At 39.1% G+C, this 19,721-nt stretch overlaps 1 protein-coding gene across 13 annotated transcripts in view; it reads right to left on the reverse strand.

Annotated features, from left to right (window-relative positions):
• The window catches only part of ERC1 (ELKS/RAB6-interacting/CAST family member 1), a 288,797-nt gene that overhangs the window by 57,811 nt on the left and 211,265 nt on the right, over positions 1-19,721 (reverse strand). The gene's annotated exons all lie outside the window — the stretch shown is intronic.

Below are 19,721 nucleotides of genomic sequence, written 5' to 3' on the forward strand. Positions count from 1 at the left end.
TTATTATCCTCCAAAATGGAGAGGAAGCCTTTACAAAGTGTTGAACTGTGATGCTGTACCAGTGTGCAACTCTGAAAAGCAGCAGTAAATACATTTGTCACAGTTATATGTCCCTTGGTGGAAAAGGAAGGCAAGACCCACCCACCTCCCCCTAAATGACTGTGCTGATACCACATAGTTGCTTATAGGATAAGAAAAACATATAAAAATATGTTCTTATTCTGCACTCAGCTTCTCGGTTTTTAATAACTAACATTAACTATTGCTTTGGCTGAACACTTTCATTCTCTATAACATTCTAAGCATTTCCAGAACAGATTATGAGAACACACCCACAAATACTGGGCGAATCATGACTTCTGTGTTAAATTACATTAGGTTATACTGTCCATTGATGCAGCTATTTTAGAAAGGTGGCATGTGACAATTTTACTGAAATCTCTCGAACAATACAGTATATTCCCAGAAGGAAATGGTGACATTTTTGTGCTACATATGTTGAAATAGATGCCCTCAAGGATGCTTGAACTATTCTTTGACTTTTCTTGTGAACAACCAATAAATAACATTCTGTAGCAAGATCTTGAGCCCCAAGCACTACAATAACTAGTTCTGGAAAACCAACCATGTCACACGCTTTCAAAAGAGAAAGAAAACTCTTACAAATAAAATTCAGAAATATTTTATAGATACTGAGAAGAAAGGAGACAGAGATAATTACCCTGATCATAAATCAACAGTTCTTAAATGAACTCAGAGGATTGCTCTGTGTTAGGGAAAACAACTATGTACGTCCTTTGACCTTACTTCTCACCTCCATCTAGTGCAGGATGTGCAACAGGACATAAAAGCAAACTTTGCCCTTATTGTCCAATAGGGTAGGGGTGGCTTGTCCCACCTCTCATCACCTCACAAAGAAGGAACAAAATGAAGTCCTAACCATTTATGGTGGTGGTGGTGTGACAGATGACATCATGCAGCAGTGATGATGAAAGACAAACCGAATATTACAGATTTCCTATCTACCTTTCACCTAAAAATTCAGTTGAAAATACAGGTAAATCAGCAAAAAATTCAAATTCCCAATGGATAAAAAATTTTATATGCTGTAGTTTATAAACAAAAGCATGTTAATATTGATAATCTCAGAGAATGATTTAAAAAAAATAATCGAATGTGCTAAAACAATTCTGCTAATCATGTTAGTAGTAATTATTGTACTAATAACATTGCCTTCACACCGAAGTCTTTCATTAAAGATGCAAGAAAAGCATTCTAATAGAATGGTATCAGGAAAGAACTACATGTGCCACCTTGCTGAAAGATCTGAGACAACAGTAGCCTCTGAGGAGCAGCTCAGGGCTATAACCCTATAACCCAGCCTGGCAGTAACCAGCCCAGCACTTCTGCCCACAGTTCTGTGAAAGGCACGCTGTCTACACAGCCCTGGAGCAGAAACCACAGGTTCTGAGGCTGTTGATCTCTGAGAGTTGCATGAGTTAGACACCACATTTAATAAGCTCCTGTCATTTTCTATAGTTGATAAAAAATACTACTACTGCTGTCACTCAAAAGGTGTGAAGGTTTGCTACAACAATGGGTGAAAATTCACCCACGAGTGATGATGATTGCTTTCAGATGAGCAACAGCTGGGATGGAAGAAAAACTTTTTCTCACATATTCCAGGTTTAGGTCAGAAGAGAGTGACCAGTGTAAGACCTGGCTTTCTTCTTATCCCAGTCAGTGACTGAGCCCCTAGAAATATTTATGTGAGTGAAACCTTAAGACCTCTATCACTGGACAGCAGAAGAAACTAGAGCATAAGAATAAAATTGCTAAAAGGTGATCTCTCCTCGTCTCCTCAGTCACTTCAACCATAGCCTAAGTTTTGCTGCAGCAATCAATACAAAGAAGTTTATTATCAGGATCCCAAATGAAGCCACTGTATCAAAAAATGAGAAAGAATCAGGTATTTCAAGAGGAAAAGGTGTGTTTCAACAGACAAAATTGTTCATCATCTGACAGCAGAATGGACTCACACAATGGACTTTCTTTAGGTGGAATTTCTCTCTGGGTTTACACAGATGTCTCTTGTACATGCTAACAGAGTTAGCTTGCTTTAAATGAATTACCAGCGTATCAAAAATCTCACAGATCCAGTTTAGAGAGTACTTGGATCCTGTCTAGATCATATCTAGAAAAACTAGCTCCTTAAATTATTCCTTGTCTTTCAAAATGTAATACCACAAGTTAAGCAAATTTCTTCAGATACTTGAGAATAATAGAAAGATATTCTAAATACATTTATCCTACGAAGAAATACGAATATTCTAATTACTTCATGGAGGCAAAGAGTAGAAGAAAGGAAAAGGTGCACATTAGATTCCCAGTTGTAGTGTCAAGATTGTAGGTGTGGGAACGATGGTTAGTGGATGTGTTATTATTGCCATTTTGTTTCTGTTGCTTTTGCTTTGTGGAAAAGTGTACAATTTTGGATGTCTGCCTGAAACATGAAAAATACCAATAGAGTGAAGTGACAGAACATGATCCATGACCTCTGCTTTTTTCTAGCTATCGGTATCCTGGGAAAGACAGGCTGGCTTGGAGCTCTGGTCATTTTCACTTGCTTTAGAGTAATCTGTTTTGATTCTAAAGAAACACTTATTCTTTTAATAGTAAACCCACAATCCTTGCTGATGATTCAGGACCAGAGCCAAGAATATCTCAGTAACACTATCTATATGGCCATTCCTCTGGTATGGAAATTGGAGGTGCTCAAATAGCACATAAGGCATATACCTTCTGCAATCAAATCCTTTGCTGCCCATCTCTGCTTCTTAAATGAAAACCTCAAGGCCAGGAAAATGAGATATGGATAACAGTCCATAACTTTTTTTTTTTTTGTGGAAAAATTTTTGCCAGCACGTCTTAGAAAAGTGAGACAGGGGTGCTGGTCAAGAAGGGGGTGAAAGGTGAAAGGCTTTCTGATTGTTTTTTAGAACTGAAACAAGATGAAGTTTGAGCAAAAGAAAGAAAAATGTGACGTGATAAGGGCATTGTAGCTGCATTTTGAATTCTGCAAGCTAACTGTATACTGTTTCATATGAGAGAAGTGCAAGTGTCGCTGTCAGCTCTGTCTGTAATGGCGTGCTATTGTTCTCAACAGAGGTTGGAACTGCCAAAATTATTCTAAAAGATCACAAAAAGCAAACATCACCAAGCAAAAGACAAGGTTTGTGACTGAAGAGCACTACAAAAGTGACTTGTTTCCTTTCTTGAGAGCTGTTATCCCCAGGGAGACCAGAAGAACATGCTGTAAGACAGATGAGGTGGCAAGAAGGAGAAAATGGGCTGCTGTGTGAATGGTGCTAGTAGCATGTGAACAAACCTATCTGTCAGCAGTGCTGCAGTCAGTCACAGAGGCTCAGTCAGTGGTACAGGCTTAACTTCTTCAGCAAACTGCTTGTCTCAGTTCACAAAACCGGGGGTCCTGAAATGTTCTCGTAGGCAGGCAAAACACACACTTGCTGCACAACCCAAGGTGGTTGATCTTTTAAAATGCTGGCTAATGCCAGAGTCACTAAACAGACACAGCTCACTTAAGTTAGTTCAGGCATTTCAGGTGCTGGTAGTAGTGTAGCTGTGGCAACATCAACTCAGCAGGAGAAAACTGCCTATTTCTCTCTCCATTTGGGCAGGTTTTGTAGGTCGAACTGAGCTGTGTGGAAGCTCACAAGAGGTAAGCAGACTTTATAACAGACTGAATATTACCAAAGGAAACCTGAAATGGAAACAGTGTAGAAAAATCTATTGAAAACAGGTTCAAGATTAACTCCAAACTGGATAAAAAGAGGAGGATTTATTTTTTTCCTTCTATTTAAGCTGAAGCCTTTCAGTGAACGTGGATCATGATCAATACAGACTGGAGCTGTACTAAGACCAGTAGGTTCAATTCTTAAGAGACAGTGGTAGATATAATCTGAAGATGATTATCAACATATTTGTTCTGTTTGCAATCTTAACAAAATAATGCAAAGAAAGATGGGTTTGCCTTTTTTAAATAGATGGCTACAGAATAGTTATATGTCAGTAGAGCTGCCTCTGGAGTACTTTGATCTCATACATGTGCTTACAGAGGCCCTAGAAAAAAAGACACGCACAGCACAGATGAGATTTCTTGTATGGCTTGGGTGAAGATAAATAAGTGATTTGGTAGTTTGAGTGACCAAGTATTTGAATGAACCCAGAAAATAAGGAACTACAGCTCATATAGATTCAGTTACCAACTCCCACTAGCACCAAAAGACCCCAGTGTGCAGTGTGGTGAAAACCATAACACATCTCCTGGGAGTACTGCACACACCAGTCTTGTTTCATTCCTCTTTTTCCTCTTTGGTGAACCACCACATATTTCTGCAAATGGGGACATGAGACTTTCTAACTACTCAGTAACCCTCAGCACTGCAAGACTAATATGCTGGACTCCTGGATAATAAGCTGTAGCAGGGTAAGTCCAATAAGTAGTAATAAAAAGTTCATCCACAACACTAAAAATGTTTTAACTATCAGGGTAGCCAATTTTGTCCTCTGGCTTACAAATACTAATAGAATCAAGATGTTTTCAAATCGGTTTCTACAGCACTCGGTTTCAGGAGACTACGTAATTCCTTCACAGCTCCTTCCTAGTGAAGGAGAGGAATCCATTTGGTAAAACACAACAGAAAGCAATTTTTTACCTTGCAGTACTGTTCTCAGGGTTATAACACTGGAATATTTATCAGCTGTATAATTAGAAAGAATAACAGGGCTGCAAACAGTGCTGAATTAATGATGCCTCAAAACATCAAAACTATACATATTCATTAAAAGAATATGTTTACATATGCCAGAGAGAACACACGGTCCATGTAGAAATGTTATAAATACATTGTTCTATAACATTGTATTCCAAATTATGAGATTTCTTCCTATGTGGAGTATTTCTGAAAGCGTGTATGAGATAATATAAAAAGCAATATTGAGATCAGCAGCAGCTTTGATTTTAATGTCACAGAGGAAATGGGATAATTCCATCAGGCCTAGCTGAATTATAGAGATCAAATCTGTTTTCCTTCTGACTGGCATTAAACTACAACATTTAAGAGTCCAACACAAATTTGAAGAGCTCAGGTAGCTATAATCTCACAGCAATCCAGTCAGTTCCTTCAACAGAGACCGTTGCTCTTCTGTGAGGGATGACTAACCTGCCAGCATTTTCAACCTGGCATTTTAAAATGAACTGTAATTGTGGCTATTGTGCCTTTAGTACACATGGAAATTTTCTCCTGTTTCGTAAACTATTGGCTCACAGTAAGGGCATCAGTCACCACAGAATGAAAGAACTGGCACTTGTTTCAGCTGTCTGATTTTTGCCCACTGCATTTAGTCACAGCCTACAGAAAAGGCTGATAAAAGCTTTTAATGCTTTTCTATCACAGACATTTGTAAAAGTTGCCCTGGTGAATCACCATTACAAGAAGAACTATATTATTTGCAGATTAATTAAAAACCCTCCCATGATGTGACAGCAAGACAAAGAACTTGTAGGCAAAGAGTTTCAGATGCAGTACTGCAGCATTATGAGATCCAGACAGACGGGCGACAGCTTAGAACATAAAAGCATTAGGACATGGTATTTAGTAATTTCATGGGTTTGGTAGAATGACAGTGTTTGGGTGGGTCACACTTAATAAACCCTTAAAAAGTAATTATTAATAAAACACACCAAGCCGCTGATCCAATGGGACAGGTCCCCTGGCGCCAGCATCATCCTTTTTGTCATAAACTATGTCTGCCACTGCAGTGGTAGTTCCAAACTCAACCTTTTTTGCTGGTTATAGAACATCTTCAGAAAATTAAGAAACTCTAACTGCTCTGAACCACATGGAGAGTAAATTCCAGTTTCTATCACCCTGAGATCCTGGCATCACCAGCCACCATCCTGTCAGTACCTCGCAGGGAGGAGACAGTCCTCACATTGCTCTGGGTATCATGATTTGGTTCTTAAAAGTAACCTTGAAAAATATTGGCAGTCAGACCAGTGAATGACATTTCATGCTGCTAACAGACCAGTACCTCACTTAATAAGCAAGTTGCCAAATTCTGCACTGGCTGTAATCTCTGCAGTGTTTAAGATGCATCTCAAAGTATCGAAAAGTGAGCAAACTTTTATCCAAAAGAAACAGTAGCAAACCCTTGCTGCAAGAGAGTGGGAAGAAAATGTAACTTGGCAATAGGTACTACCTGCCCTTTTAATTACAGCTGGGAATAATCAAATCTCAGGCTGCAAATTAATTTCCCAAACAGAGACTTACACCTTCAGTCAAAAGGGATAATATCACACTCCTTCCATTCCTGTCCTTGAATCTGCATGTTTCCTTTGCCTGGCCTGGATGGCATATCAGCAGTCTTTCTCACTCCTGATCTACACTCTCACAGCTACTAAAAAAGAAATTGAAAATTCAAGCAAAACAAGTGAGATGAAAACAAGTGGTTTTTTGCCATCAGCAAACTGAAGCCTCCTGAATATACACCTTTTTAATGCCATTGCATACATGTGATCACAATGGGAAAACAAGATAAAAATACAAAGTCTTTGGGAATATAGCTGTGTAGTCACAGAAGTGATGCCCCTTTAATTTTCTACTGTATGAATGATGTGATAATAATCAACATTAATTTCAGACATAGGAAGCATTACCACTTGTACTGTCCTTGTTTAAAAAAACCCGAAACCAATAATATATTTTCCTACACACATTTACATCCTAATTGTCTAGGATCACAGAAGCATCGATCCTTACTATAATCAATGCCTTTCAAAGTCCTTTCCCTCAACACGTTTGATAAAATCACAAGTAGTCCTATAAATATTTTACATTACCTCTCACATCAATGTTTTAGCCCTTCTTTGAGTTAAGCTTTCCATTTTAATTTTACCACTTTGGCACCTGAGGTAAAAATTTGCAATTCCTAGCCTAGCTCATGTCTCAGCTCTGAGCACTCAGAATTGCACTACAGTCCTACTGTGTCTGCCAGCATATCCAGGAAAAAAAAAATCTAAGGCTTTCACAGAGGAACTTTCAAACCCACTACTAATTTCCTGAACAATTTTTATTGATGAATTCCTTCAGTGAAAAAGTGGCTGCTGCATATCACAGCTGCCAAACCGATAGTACACGAGCCTTACCTACTTGCCTGTGAAGAGTGAAAGTTCTTGAAGATGGCACATTTTAGAAGGAACTTTCAATCCTGGCACCTGATGTTAAGGGAGATCTGTCCCTATAAAACGTAGCATTTTTTTAAGACAACTTTCCTTGTTTTACCAGCCAGTGGTGCAGAAGCTGGATGAGAGACAGAAGTACTTACAAGGCTCTTGAGTTCCACAGAGCTGGCTTTTCTGAGAAGGGAGTCCTAAAACTGGTGTTCTTTCTTCATCTGCAGTTCAAGAGCAGTGCGAATAGAGTACAAATTTAAGGCATGCTTTTCATCCAGGCAATACAGGCCACCAGAACACATCCACCAGATTTTGAAAAATGGCCTTATAAGAAAGGCAGCTCTAATTTCTTTTCCTGGGACATGGTCAAGTACAGGTTGAGCTTTAGGTTAGCATGTGGTTTCACAATCAGCTTAAGCTGACACAAGACAGGCTCTTGCTGAAAGAGATGGTTCTGCCCTCCCATTTTCAGGTTCCTGCCCCGTCCCTGGTGCCGGCACCACTGACTGTGTATCCCCGCAGCCTGGCGAGTCAGTTCAAACCCAGCCCTGAATAAACATGAGGAACCCAAATCTGACCACAGGTTGCTTATCCTGAGAGGAACTGCAGTTCTTCATGATGCCGTGACAGTGTCAAACCCTTAGTTGCTGCAGCCTGCAATGCCAAAATGTAAGAATGGAAAGTGAATCATGGAATTCACATTGATTATAACATACCAAACAACCACAATTACTAGAGGGAAAACAATTGTCTTTATACCTTTGTGAATCAGACCCAGGTGAAGGACGGCAGAAAGAAATTTCAGTTATATCACCAAAATGATGACAGCAATAGTGCAGTCTTATTGTGGTTCCTCATCGTGTAAAAACTCAAGTCACGATTTGTAACATAGTTGTTTTATGAAAACTATCCAATATTTATACTCAAATCAAACTGACAGAGAATCTACCTCCCTCTAAATGACTATTATGACTTTTATTTCTGGTTAGTATAATTTATCTAACTTCTGCATCTGCCTCATTTTGATGCTTGACAGAGTCATTCTGACAGGTGATTATACTTTCCTTTATTTATATTTTATCTATTGCCCATTGGAAACCAAGGCAAAGGCATTTATTTAATTCTGGGGCCATATTCATACTATTCCTATCCTCAGTATATTGTGATTCCACTTCTTTTCCTGATCAGGGATTGTATCAGTGGCTATAAAATGTTTATTATTTATTTTTATTTCTTTTGGAAGCTCTAATTCTCACTTTATTCCTGTAATATCTGCTTCCCAGAAATGTCTCTTTTTCTTGACCACTTTTTAAGGCTGCTGCTAATTCCCTTTTGGACGCAGATACACAGCTTTGTAACTCTTTCTTAAACTTTTCTCCCTTTGTTTTGGATGCAAAGTCCTTATAGTTTTGGACTTTTGATTTAAATAAATTCCCTACTTCCTCTACACTTGAATCTTAGTCCTTCTGTCCAATTTACTTGCCACCTAATAGTCTCAATTTTTCAGTGTATTACTTTGAAACTGAAAACTTTACTTTTTTAGCATAGTTTTTTTATTTAAATATAAATTTTCTCAATTTGTGGTCACTACAGCTGAAGTTGGTTTTGGTGATGACTTCTTCTCTAGTATCATCAACACTTATTACAGTCCTGAAGTCTTACACCAACATTACCCTGTGGTGATCTAGTAATTATTGAGTTAACAAGCCCAGCAGTTTCTCTGATTTGTATCCAATAAATAGACATCTCCTACAAAACCACATTTCTCCGTTATTATTTACATCTACCACAACTCTACACCTAAAATCCATAGCAGGATACCATCCATTCTCTTTGTATAACCCCTTTTATTATCCTATGTTATTTTCACTCAAAGCAATGCTATAATTTATGCTATCACTTTTTTATTTCTCTCAGAATCTCTAGTATCATTAACATACACCAGCTGTACTTTCATTTTTAGCCTTCCTGAACCACTTGTACCCACATTCCAGCTGTGAATATTATTCTATTTCCCCTTAACTGCTGTTATCCCTGTGACATCTGGTTTCATGTTACACACCAAATGCATAGAGCTACTTCATTTTGTTGTTCTTTTACAAACATCTCAATTTTCCTCTGCATTTCAACAATTTTTCTTGCTGGAGTTATGGATTGCTTTAATCATTTATTGTCTATCTCATTACCAGCCTGGATGTGTCTCACCTAAGAGAGAGTTCCTACTCCCTCTTCTCTGAGGGCTCTTTAGTACGATTGTCCAAGCCTCTCTTCTAGAACCACTCTGTCTGATTTCTAAAGAGATATATTTCTTATAAAGTCAGACACAGTATATGGGACTGTTTACATTAATTCTGCAAAGATGGTGGTAGTAAAACAGCAGCACTTATGCTGATCTCTATTCTATCCTAACCCTGATGCTTACTACCTGTATTTCAGTCTTCTCTGGTTGCTGCTGCTGCCCAGGAGATGGATTAAAAGGAGAGCATAAGAAATGCCAAGTGTCTGGATAATGACAGGAATAGCAGCATCAGGGGGAAAAGAGGCTGGGTGCAGCTTCCTTAAACACTGAGGCATTGCTTTGCCTCCTGATCCTGGTAGCTCCAATGACTGCTACTTAAGTAGTGTCAAAAAAGTGTTTCTTAGCAAGCAGGAGTTGTTGAAAGGGTTGAGGACAGGAATGGAGCAGGTGTCAGGGGCTATGGATAAAATTTGGATATATTTAGTTCTGTAATTGCGGCAGAAGGGGCCTGAGACGTTTCCTTTAATTTCCTTTTTCAAATCCGGGTCTGAAAGCAGGTGTAGCTACTTGCAGTCTCTGAGTACAGAAGATTTGTTTGAATGGGCACTACAGTATTTTCTGATAAGCTCTGAAGATAATTTTCCAGATGTTTGAAGCAACTGGCATTCTACAGTAAGTAAGGAGCATCCCACCGCCTTCTTTTCTGTTTTTATCTCTATCCAGTCCCTATTCTTCTTGAGATGAAACTGGAGCTGCATGCTGCAAAACGTTCAGTTGCTCCAGAGCAAGCACTGTTAAGTCTGATCTAAACCATGCAAACAGACCCTTGACAACCCTTTATTATCAGATCCCTGCTAAACATAATGGTATGCAAAGCCTTCTTCTTGTAGAGATTCAGAGTTTTATTAAAATAAAGAGAAACTCAACAATCTCAAAGTAAGCTGTCATTGTCTGTTTTGTAATGAGACCCAGGGTGCGTGAACCTTAAGAAACACATAGAAAGTGAGAGAGGAAGTCATTCATATGTGAGGGAATTGGAAAAACCTCATTTTAGCACATTCTAGCTACCAACACCTCTTCAACTGAGCAAATTTGAAGCTGTGTTTATCCTATAGTTTAAACAAAAATCCCCAGTAAACTGCTTTATTGAAGAAACATGATCACACGTAAATTTACAGATATAACTCTAATCTCAGAAAAAGTAAAACCTCTCCAATTTCAAGGATATGAAACAGAAGAAACAGACTTAAACCAGTTTGTATCATACAAAAAAACAGCTCTCACGAAAACCTGCCTATACAATAGATCAGTGGAAGTTCCCCTACCTTCTTCTAAGTAACCTCTTGCTTATTCTGGTATAGTTGCCCTTTAATTGCTAAGAAGTATCATTTGGCATCTACTTAGTTATTGAGACTTGTGTGCAAAAAAGTTTCTTGCTAAATTTCAAGATGTTTAAATTTAATCTACTTGATGGAAAAATTGCGCATATTTTTCCTGGCTGACTTCAGGATGAGAAGGTCAAGGCAAAAATTTAAGTGTGTTGCAAGGAAGAGGACTGCTAAACAGGTTACAGCTAACAGTACTATTTACAAACTAATTAAAAGAAAAATTAAAGGTTCTTTCTGTCAGTTCCCTATAATGTCTAAACTATTTAAAACAATTTAAAAACAATTTAAAAACAATTTAAAACAATTTAAAAAATTTAAACCAGACAAATTCATGGGAAGAATATACAGTGGAGACTTACACTTAATTGTATGGACATTCACAGGGAAGAGGGGCAGAAAATAACTGTGAGGTAGCGTGAACATGAGTGACGTGGACAACTTTTAATCCTAAAACTATCCAAAAGAAATAGGTATTTTGCACAACATCAGGAAAACATAAGGATGCTTCATGCAGAATAAATGTTTTAAAGACTGAGATGGAAAGACCACCACCAAAGAAAAGTGTTAGATTTTTAAAACTAACAACTGCTAAATGCAAAACATGTAAACGAACACTGTCAATTGAAACAGAAACATGGCTTAGTGGAGTTGAGAGTCAGGGTCTACTCTTCATGCCTGTCATTTGTGGTTCAAACAAAAGCACATCATTTAACTGCCTCTGTAAATGCAAATGCTACTATTTACTTAAGGGTACATCTGGCAAGTCTGTCACTGTAAAAGAGTGACATCCTGAGTTGAAAACAGTAGGGTATCCTTTTTTTTGTTGCTTATTTTTAGCTTAAAGGAAAAAAAGGGATTACCAAAAACTTACACAGTTCAAGATGCCTTATTTTTGTTAGGAGCACCATGAGTACACTGAGATTCTTCACTTCTGCACACAAGAAACTATGAGGCCACAAAACTACAAAGGAAACACCTGAGGAGCGAGAGGATTCCCCTACCACCAAATGCCCAGCAGACGCACAGCAGAGAGCTCTCGGGCAGGACAAGTGGAGCTGCCAGCCCTGAGCAAACCTGCGTTTATGGATTTATGGCAGCCTCCCAGTTAAAGGCCCATCTGGGCTGGAAAGGGGGAGGCTGGGAAGACCATGCGCCAGTTACATTTTTGCCATTCCTGCTGCGGTATGGCGTGAATAAATCACAGGGCTGAGGTCAGAACAGCCAGCCCATAAAGTGATTCATGGGCCCAGCAGCACATTCCCCCAGGACTATGTACTTTATTACAGTAAACCTCAGAACAAGATACAATTTCCTGTCTCAAGGAGCAGCCTTTAAATCAGGACACCTGGACAGCCCTGCAACCGCTTACAGAAACAATAGGCCTCGGCCCCACCGCCGCCTCTCCTCGAGGGCTGCGCTGCCCGGGCCCTGCTGCCTTTAACGCCAAATACCACCCTCAGAAACCCTCCTTCTGCAACACATTACTGCACTGACAACACCGCGCAGGCAACAGACTCATATAATCCTATTCTTCAGCCATAGCTCCCCACCCAAGAAATAAATATTCTCCATCTGTTGTTTTTCGTTCCGTTTTAGCTTTTAGGTCTCTCCTGTGCTGTAAAAGTTTGACTCGAAATGTTAAGGCGACGCGGGAGTTGAAAGGGAACTCATTGGTTTCTCTGTCTGCAAGCAGATCCTTCACCAAAAGCAGGTTTTTTTGCCTTCTTTTTTTTTCCCCAAGCTGAAGAAAGTGACATGCTATTTAGGCTGTAATATGGATGTTCTCACTGTGATCAGGGACTGTGATCTGAGTTTTGGGTTTGGCATCTGGAAAGAAACTGAGGTGGTGACAGAGATGACGGCATTGTTAGACTCCTGAGAACTCTCACTCAGCTAAAAGTAATGTTGCTCTTACACCATAGGTTATGTTTTCAGGAGAAAGAACAAAAGAGAACTCATTTTAAGCCATGAAACAAAGCAGTGGGTCTTTTCTGCTCTAAATACTCTGGGAATCTTATCTCTATAAACACTTACATCACACAGACCTTCCAGGCTGTAGAGGAACACAACCTGCCTGCTATTCTAGTTGTCCCTCAGGTAAAGGTGAGGCATGTGCTGACTGCACTTCTGCTGTTCTCCTTGGAAGCAACAGGACACTCTTCAAATGGAGGCTTCCCATGTTCACACAAAACAGGACAAAAGAAAAACTTGCTTTGCCTCCTTCAGATCCATAATGGATCACCAAAACAAAAGTTTCACTTGGGTATGTATTTTTTTCAGTATGCATCAGTCAACAACGACAAGCATGAATAAGAAAAGGGAAGGAAGCTTCATTTTGAGCATTTATTGGCAGAAGGGAAGACTTCCCTACAACTTTGCTGACAATAAGTCATTCTGTACAATCATTCTGCAAACAGTGGAAGCAATCCTGACTATTTTCACTCTTCAAAGTTCTTTCAAATCTCAAAACTATAGCAATAAACTACAGCCATAATAAGGTAGCATGTCCTTTGGAAGCTGCTTCGTGGAAAACACAGACACACCTGAAAGAAGTTCAGAGGACAAGAACATACGAGAAAGAGATGAAGGAGAGCAAGTTTGAGGAAAATTTACATGAGAATTCATCAAATACTTGAAGTTAAGAATGCTATTGAACTGTCCAAAGTAAAAAAAAAAAAAAATCTAGATAAGGAAAGAGGAAAAGAAAAGGATTGGTAAAACAGATGTAAGTAGCAGTTAACCCACCAGATTTATCCAGGATGAACCCTCCTGAAGCTATTTGTTTCATGATTACTTTTCCTACAAGTAAAAACAGTTGTGTGGAAAGTAACTTCTTCCACCTGCTAATTTTTTTTTGTTTTATGCTACTTAGAGGATCTCCACTTTTGTGGATTGTTTCAGAGCCTACAGCAGGCAGAGTCAAGGTTTATTGATTTTATCCAGTCTGATTTTCTGTACAGAACAAATACTTACATTGTATCCAGTTGTTCCCATTGAAGCCAATAATTTATTCAGGGGGGCTCAGGAAAGGACATCTACTTGTGACTGAAAGCCATGAAGAACTGGCTGCTATACTTGTGAGTCTGTCCCTGTGGTTAATAATTTTCCCTGCCACAGTCATACGTCTTTCTAATTCTAACTTTTCTGTCCTCAGTTTCTGGATAATGATCCTTGTTATGACTGTCTCTACTGGAATAAAGTGTTTTAATATTACTATTATTTCATTTTCTAGATATTAGAACTATACAGTCTTGTGACAACTGTATCAATTATCCTATAAAACAGAAGTAAAACCCTCATTCTATTCGTGCACATTAATCCTATTTTTACGTAGCCAAAGTCCTTCTGTGGCCAACATCACACCACTTTTTTCCATAACATTGCTAAATCTTTTCCAAGTCACTCCTTTCAAAATAGTGTACAATAGATTCCATATTGTTCTGATTTATATGCTTAATGTTCAGACGCACTTAGTGTAAATGAGTTCATATTAGGAAGCAATTTAAATTGCCCTACACGTCTGCTCTCACCATTAGGGAACACCGTGCCATTTTCTGTATCACCTGCAGGTTCCATTCACTGTCATTTTATACTTCTTCCAGCTCATTGACAAAACGATTGTTAGCATCAAGCCAAGCACCAAAATCTACTAAGCACAAAAATAATTATCACTGTTCAGTTTTAACTGTGACTGGAAAATGCTCACACATAATGCTCACTTTAAGCACACTGTCTATACAGTGTTAATACGTAACATTGAGGGACTTTTGACAAAGGCATGTATTGATAGGACAAGGGGGGAATGGCTTTAAACTGAAAGAGGATAGAATTAGATTAGAGATTAGGAAGAAATTCTTGACTGTGAGGGTGGTGAGGCACTGGAACAGGTTGCCCAGTTGTGGATGCCCCATCCCTGGAAGTGTTCAAGGCCAGGTCGGATGGGGCTCTGAGCAACCTGGTCTAGTGGAAGGTGTTCCTGTCCATGGCAGAGGGGTTGGAACCAGATGATCGTTCAGGGATCCAACCCAAACCATTCTATGATAATGTTGGGAATTTGTCGTTTACAGAAGACTAATTATACTTAATGCAAGAAATTACTTATACTGAACAAGGTTTTTTTGTTTTAACCAAACTTTAGAGACAATCAAGGAATCATATAAACATGTTTTTGACATTACACATCTTACACATACACATTTGACTGGTATTAATTAAAAGCCTATTCTTTATGTTATCAGAGAAATTTATCAGCTTATTCATCACTCTGCTCATGAACTGTAACAGTTAATCAATTCATAGCACGTTAGCCATCCTGCCTGTTATTCTGCAACACTTCCAGAACTTTAGCATTTCCATAACTTCTAGAATTTCACCAGAATTCCAGTATTTATTAAACTTTCACAGAGCCAAAATTCCCTTCAGTCAATTTCTCTTAGTGTTCTAAGATATCAGAAACCTTGGTGCGCCACCCCCAACACATGTATAACTTCTCCAGCAGTTTCTTACATTGTAAAGAGAGATGTGGAATGTCACAGTGACTTGCTAAGAATAAAGGCAAAACCATTTCTGCTCAAGTCCTGTGTGATCAAAATTAATAATCAAGGATGTCACAAACCAGTAAAACTATTTTAGGCATGTTGAAAATACCTCAAGTGGCTCAATGAACTGAAGAAAAAAGAAAGGAATAGGTCTTGCTTGACTTTGTTTTTCTAGTAGTTCTAATTATGGTGGCTATTTTTCTATCAATAGAAAACAGCAATTTTTTTATAATTGAACAAGTTTTTAATAATTTGAATGCTAGCATTAAGAAAAAAACAGAGGTCATTTCACCACCTTAGCAAATACAAATGGTATCCTCTCTGAAGCCAAAGACAAAATTCCCATTGACTTCATACAGTAAGAGCTGTATTAAGATTCCCACTTCCTTCTAAATGGCTTTAAATATTTAACGAATATTCCCAAAAAACTTTCAACATTTCATCTATCTACCTAAAAGGACACATAAAATCGTCCTTAATAAAAAAACTCCAAACATTTTAAGGTTGCAAAGTGAAATTTCCAGAGGTTGAGAAATGTAGCTATAACCCTATCTACTTGTGGGGATGCTTTATGCTCTCTTGGTCTTCTATTAAACGAACATATATAGGTTTGGTCAAAGAACCCCTATTTCATTTCATCTTCAAGACCTTCAAGACCTCAAGACATTCAGGGACTACAGCAGGACAGCACATTAAGTTGCTTAGCAAAATTATCTTCAGATAAAACAGAAATTAGCATTGGCAGTTCCCTAAGAATTTTTGGCTAATTATTTGTAGCAAAGTGCTTAACTGTGACATAGAGTGGCTTCAAGGGTGGAGTGAAAAAGCAAGTTTTGATTTTTAGGTTTCAACCAGAATCCTATTTCAAAAAATCTGACCAGTAACGTTCCATTAACATGATTTCAATGCCAAACAAAGTAAAGAAGCAAAAGGAAACATAAGCCTTTCTTTCTTCCTCTCACACATCTTGCTTTTTTTACTTACTGGTATGATAGGGACAAAAGAAAGATACAGGTAACTAAGTAGAATACTGTAGAAATGAGAAACATCTCTGTCCTCTCCACTTGAAGGTGCTCTTCTATATAATCTTCTATTTAAAGCTAACTATATCACACCTGTGCCCATCAAGACATCCATTTGTGGTATCTAGACCCGAGAGCTCGTTTGTGCAACATGCCAGGGATGCCATGAAAAGCCCAGTAATGTGCCAAACTCCAGCTTTGCCAGGTGATGCTTTTAGGTTACAGCAAACACCAAGGGAACCTTTTTTTGCTCCCCTCCAGACAAGCACATCCTGTGAAAGCGTTACCTGAGGCGTAGCGTGGTAACCAAAGTCTACCACAAGCCATGGTGAGGGGATTAACACCTCTAACTTTCATGTGGCTCCAGAGCTGTCACTGTGCCCCTCAGAGAGATCAGCGCCTTTTCATCTGGCTGCAAAGGGAACAGTGTGTTCAGACAGGGATGAAAGCCCCTCTTCCCCATCAGCACGGTGACAGAGGCCAGTGCATGTTCGTAGAAGAGGTCACTCTGAGGGGAGGAAAGCAATAACAACCTGACTGGAACAGACACCTTCTTCACAGCAAAGTCAGTCATTTACATTTTCGGTCTTGTACACCTCGCTGCAAAAGATTTTGAAGCAGTTCGTTTAAAAATAGAGCAGGAGAGTTGGCTCTCGAAGCACCAATGAAGTAGACACACTAAATATAACCTACTCCAGCCTACAGAAAATACTTCTGAGAGTAATGGCCCAAAAGCTTCTCTGGGAAAAAAGAATGTTTTAGACCCAGAAGGCTCTCACACCATAACAGCTTTACAACATTTAAGTTAATGGCAGTTTTTCATTAATACAGCTAGTCAATATTATTTTGTTTAAATTAGCATTTTACTATTTTTGATGTCTTGAATTAGCTACCTAGTTGTAGACTTTTCCTTTTTCTCTAGTACAGACTGCTGAAAAGAGTGAAAGAATGCTACCTACAGGAGAACTTTTAGTTTCTATTAAACCCTTTCAGAGCAATGAGTGATGTAGGCATAAACCAAAACAATGGAAGAAAAATAAATGGCAGCTGAGAAGATATCCCAGGCTCTCCAAGACAGACTCAAATGGGGCAGACTCAGAGGACTGACTGTGTGACCTCAGACAGTGCATTGCTTACTTAAAAAAACATGATTTAAGAATGATGAGCAATTTAACCATGAGAAACAGTGTCAGACAATTTGCCTCCCCAAAGGACACAGACAAAAGCTGAGTTTATATTAACATACTCTTCTTAATTTTTCATGTTCTTGAATCACTCTGAGCTCTCATCCATTCTGCAGAGTTCTCCAATTATGAAAAAACAAATTCAAATCCAACAATGTAAAATGAGTTTGTATGACACACCCCCCTCCATATATGGGACTTCAAACAAACACATCTGATTAAGAGAGTAACCTCCCCTAAATCTAAACAGCATTTTCTTACAAAGTGTGAGAACTTTTTCAGATTCAGAATAAGTAATAGAGGAATGTTCATGCTATTCATTATTTTTGGGAGGGGAGGGTGAGGGTAGAAAAGAAGGGGGGTTTTCAGTTCAATTTGGTTACAAAGCTTGTTTGCACAGGGCTGTGCTGGCCTCATGGTGACTATTCATAAGAGATCCCCAGAAGAGTTGTAAAGTCTGCCTATAGCCCAGGTGCTATAATTGCTGTCTGTCAAAACAGAGCTGTTTTCTCAGCAAACATTTCAGAATGCCCAATGCTAAGTTGATTAGTTAGTGGGTTTCTGGGGAGGAGTATAAGGATGATGGCTGAGAGACAGAGCAAAATTGATGACTTGGAGACAAAACTTGGATTTCATTAAAATGCTCTTGAGAGCATTTAATTTCTCAAAGAGAATTCCTGTCCTTGAAAGGGAAGTAGGCACTAGGAAGGAGTTATTACTATTCATGCAAGGAACATGAATCAGTTCAAGAACCAAACACAGAGGTGTTATCAGTACAGAATGTGGCTCAGCTGTGCCTTGAGTGTGGTTGTCAACGCAGTGACACCATTCCCATGCCACAGAAATGTCTCTCTTTCAGTACACCCTGCACCCAGTGCTATCTCAGTGAGCTTCTGAGGCTTCTCCCATGCACAAGAGCTTTGAGAAGCTCCATCTTCACACGTCATGCCGATTCTAAATCCAGACTGCTCTGTGTTGGTAATGTGGACAGACAGATCCGGTTCCCTCAGGTGTCGGCAGCAGCTCTGACCACACAGAGCCTATTCAAACCACATCATGAGATCATCCACTGGATCTGTACACAGGCTGAGCCTGTGCAGGTTCCAGACACCTGAGCATGTGAACTCTATAAAAACACTTCTCACACGAAGCCGCACACAGAAGTGTCGGGGCTGGGAGAGGGGGATAGCACGTGGAGTTGGCACGAGGGAAAAAGGAAGGAAATTAGGGGCATGTAGCAGAGAGAGGCTTCAGCCATCTTTTGCAATTAAAGAAACTCTTTGCAGACCTTTAAAGTGGCAGAAGGCATTAGTTGTATGTTTAGGCTGTGACTTACAACTTCCTACCTCTACAGCATGGTTAAGAAGTCAATGCAGATATAAGTCATCAAGGACCACAGCAGCCCCTTACAGACCCCTTTAGGAAGGACTTGGTGAAGCAAATCCATAATGGCTCTTCCTGTACATTATCTGCACTTCTGTATTTTCCATTAGCATTCATTGCTCCTGAACATCCACAGTATTAAAGCAACTTCATTTGTACTGCTCAGGTTACATCAATGTCAACGCTTACTTGAAGTCCCAGGGTTTTAGGGGTTTGGAATTTTGCCATCAAACTTCTCTTCAGGCTGAAACATGGAGAAGTGGGGCTCTGTTGCTCCTCGTTTCCCAGGCACCTTCACATAAGCATTTTTACAAAAAACCCTCTGCAAGCATTTAAGATATTTTTGTTTTTCTCAAACCAGAAATGCCTTCAATTATTACTATTATTATTATATTTGACAAAGGTTAATTGTGAAGTCTTAAAATGTACATTAAATATCTTAACTAAAACCAAACACTTTGTTACATCCAGTGCAGCACATGTCCCTACTAGAGTGCACCTACTTATTTTAGCAGTAACTGATACATCTAAAGACTACAGAGGGCATGACAAGGGTGTGAAATTGAAAGTCTACAACTGATTCCTGAACTGGCATAGGAGCTGAGGGCTACGGGTTTAATGTTCCAAAATCAAATACATTTATATAATGCAGACACAATCAGACCAAGACCTTATATTACATGCCAAGAAACTACAGTATTCAGGATTTTTG

Source organism: Pipra filicauda, unplaced genomic scaffold (assembly GCF_003945595.2).
Source record: "Pipra filicauda isolate LSUMZ 115617 unplaced genomic scaffold, ASM394559v2 scaffold2_size9829703_pilon, whole genome shotgun sequence".
NCBI classification, from domain to species: domain Eukaryota; kingdom Metazoa; phylum Chordata; class Aves; order Passeriformes; family Pipridae; genus Pipra; species Pipra filicauda.